The following is a 3354-nucleotide window of genomic DNA, read 5'->3' on the forward strand; positions in this document are numbered from 1 at the left end:
ATATAAAATAAAATAAAATTTCAATGTGTGTGTTATGATACTAAGAATTTTTACTCGAAAAAGAATTTTTTAAAAAGGTGTTTCTGCTCTTCAAAATTACAAGTTCTTAATTTTGTGTTTGGTAAATAAAAAATTTATATTTTTTGTAATTTTTAAAACATAAAAGTGCTTTTGAAAGCACATATGGTGAAACATTTTAAAATTGATTTGTTCTTATTAAAATTGAAAAATCTAATATTACATCATACATTAACTAATTTTTAAATTTAATTCTTATATTTATGTCTATTATAGTATTTTTAAATTTTAAACGTTATTTTATCAAACATAATTCCTATTGTTTATACTTATTAAAAAATAACTTTTATAAACTATTTTAAAAAAATAAAAACTATATTTTAGTTTAGTTGTGAATATGCATAACAACTTTATACAATCAAAGGAAAAAAATTGCGTATTCAGATATTTTATATATGATTGAAGGTTTGTTAATGGCCTAAAAAAGGAGTTGAATCTATGACATTTTTTTTAAACTTATTCACTTTAGTTTCAAATTGAATTTAAAACTATTTGGCTAATGAGTCTATCAAGTTTATATTTCAGGAGACAATTTTATTTTGTCTCTTCGAGATAAGATCAGAAATAGAGCAACTCTTTATTTTTGGATTGCTGTGACTTTTGTGGAATTGACAATTCAGGAGACACTTTTATTTTGTCTCATATCGAAAGAAAACAGAAGAAAAGTAGAGAAGAGAGAATCACACAGTCATATATCCTAGTTCAGCCACATGCAGTGGCGGATCCACGGGGGGACCTAAGGTGGCCATGGTCCCCCCAAAATTTAAAAAAAAAATAGTAAATAGTAATAATTAATAATATTAAATTTTTTATATATAATATTAAAAAAAATATAAGTTACAAAATTTTATAAATTAAAATAACTAAAAACTGCACTATGTATTGGATATTTGAATTATTTTTATATAATATAATTACTTTTTTGATATATATGCTACAAATCATATTTTGTTAATTTTTTGTTATATTTATATTTAATTGCCCCCCTCTTATGAAATTTCTGGTTCCGCCACTGGCCACATGTACAATGTGACCTACACCCAGTCTCCATCACTATAGTGATGAAATTTTTAGGGTTAAGTACGATTTTGGTCTCTAAGGTAGGGGCTTAAATTTTTTTTCGTCCCCAACCTTTTTTACTTATAAAATCGTCCCTAAAGTTTAATTTAGTTTTAAAATTATCATTTTTTACCATATGGGTGGGGGTGTTCAGGGAAGAAGAGGGGGAATAGAATCCGCCGCCTGCCTTCAAGAGTGTTGTCATCCCTCGCAATCTGTACCGCCACAATGCCTCCCTCGTGATTCGCAGCGCCGTCGACCACTGCAAAGCCGTTCTCGTCGTGATTTACAGTGCCGCCGACCACCACAGCGCCCTCCTCGTCGCGATTTGCAGCCCACCACCACCGCATCGTCGTTCTCGTCGCAATTCACGGCGTCGCCACCACTGCTGCAGCCCTTTTCATGCGATCCGCCTCCCTCCGATTCGCAGTTCACCGCCGCAGCCCCTCTTCCCCCACCACCGCCGCTGCCCTTCCTCTCGTGATTCATAGATCACCTGAGGTCCCTGCAGTGCTGTTTTAATTTTTTATTCCTTTTTTTAATTTTTCAGATTTAAAAGAACGTATTTTGCTTTTGTTTATTCCATTGTTGTAGTTGATGATGCTTCTGGTTACATTGCTTCTGTTTATTCCTTTTTATTCCATTGTTGTTGTTGATGCTTCTAGTTACTTCTACTTCTGTTTCTTTTGTTGGAGTGGAAGGCAAGACTCTACTTTGTTGCCTTCTGTTTCTTTTGGTTCTCAATGTGTATTGCCTTGTTTATCTTCTGGTTGTCTTGTTTATCTGCTTCCATTATTCACGTGTATTGCTTTTGCTTTTGCTTCTGCTTCTTGTCTTGTTTATCTGCTTCTGGTTCTGCTTCTGTGATGGAGAAAGCTTCTGTGATGGAGAAAAAGAAAAGAAAGAATAGAAAATGAGAATTTTGGGGAAGAAAAAAAAAAGGTATTTTGGTTCAAAGGACGATTTTAAAATTAAGTTAAACTTTAGGGATGATTTTGTATGAAAAAAAAATAGTGATGAAAAAAAATTTTCAGCCCCTACCTTAGGGACTAAAATCGTACTTAACCCAAATTTATACTATCTTTCACAAAGATTACAATCACTAATTTTCCTAAAATTCAACCCAATCCTATCTGGGCAAACCCAACTTCTACTCAAGTTAGATTTGGCTAAGTTCACTCCCTAGACTTTTAACCAATAAGTGCTCACCCAACTTAGCAAGAGAATACCCCCAGGATCATGAATACAAAACAAAAATATATACAAAAGAGTTTGACATAATTTTCTGCCTTTTTTTTTCTAGATAACTCTCTTTGCCTTTTCTCTCAATGACTTTTACTGATATTGTAAATCTCAGTAAAATACGAAACGATTAATTAATAACTAATAAACAAATTAAATGAGAGCAAAAAAATAAAAAATTTAATATTTATAATTGGAGGAAATAAAAATATTAAGGTATAAATTAAAACACTTATCTTAAAAATTTTGGTCCAAACGGACAAAAACTTAAAACGGGCCCATGTTGGGCCAAGCCCACACATATATCTCTCTTCATACTTAGCAAGAATTCAGGATCTCCCTCATTATTTTGAGAGAGGCACGGTTGAGAAGAGAAGAAAAGGAAGAGAAAAACCAAACCCTAGCTTCATACACCTTCAATTCACTCTAACTTTTTCTCCGAAACTCTTATCGCCGCATCGTTTATGGTCACGCGAAACTTATCTCCTCCTCTTTAATTCTATCTAATTAGTTTGGTAAGTAACTCAAAACTCTAGCTCTGGTTTCTCATTCAAGTCTGAATTCGTGTTTTGAGCTTGGGTATTGAGAATTTTTGGTGATTTTGATGTTATATGAGTTCTCTAACTTGTGTTCTTGGTGGTTTTCATCACTAATTTCGGTGAGTAAAGGTAAGAATCCCTTTTTTTCCTATTGGTTCATCAATTTATATGAGCTGTAATTTTGATATTGTGCCAAATTATATGATATAGTGTTAGATTGAGTAATTGAAAGATTGACTTGGTAAAATTTGGAAGGGAAAGCTTGAAAACTTGAAATTTACGACATTAAAGTATGGTTTGAATTTTGGGTAAATACTAAATACCATGTAATATGACATGAAATCCCAGGCTAGTGGATCTAGGATTATTGTTGAATTGTTATAATTGATTGTTTGGTTTAGTAGAAATTGTGTTGAAATGAAATATGGTTTGATGG

General features: G+C 32.3%; 1 long non-coding RNA gene across 1 annotated transcript in view; it reads left to right on the forward strand.

The window, feature by feature from the left end:
- The window catches only part of LOC110271764, a 9602-nt gene extending 6463 nt beyond the window's left edge, over positions 1-3139 (forward strand). Inside the window, exon 3 of the long non-coding RNA XR_002362403.1 lies at positions 3129-3139. This is a non-coding gene — a long non-coding RNA (uncharacterized LOC110271764). The remainder of the gene's footprint in view (positions 1-3128) is intronic.

Source organism: Arachis ipaensis, chromosome B05 (assembly GCF_000816755.2).
Source record: "Arachis ipaensis cultivar K30076 chromosome B05, Araip1.1, whole genome shotgun sequence".
Classification (NCBI taxonomy): Eukaryota; Viridiplantae; Streptophyta; class Magnoliopsida; order Fabales; family Fabaceae; genus Arachis; species Arachis ipaensis.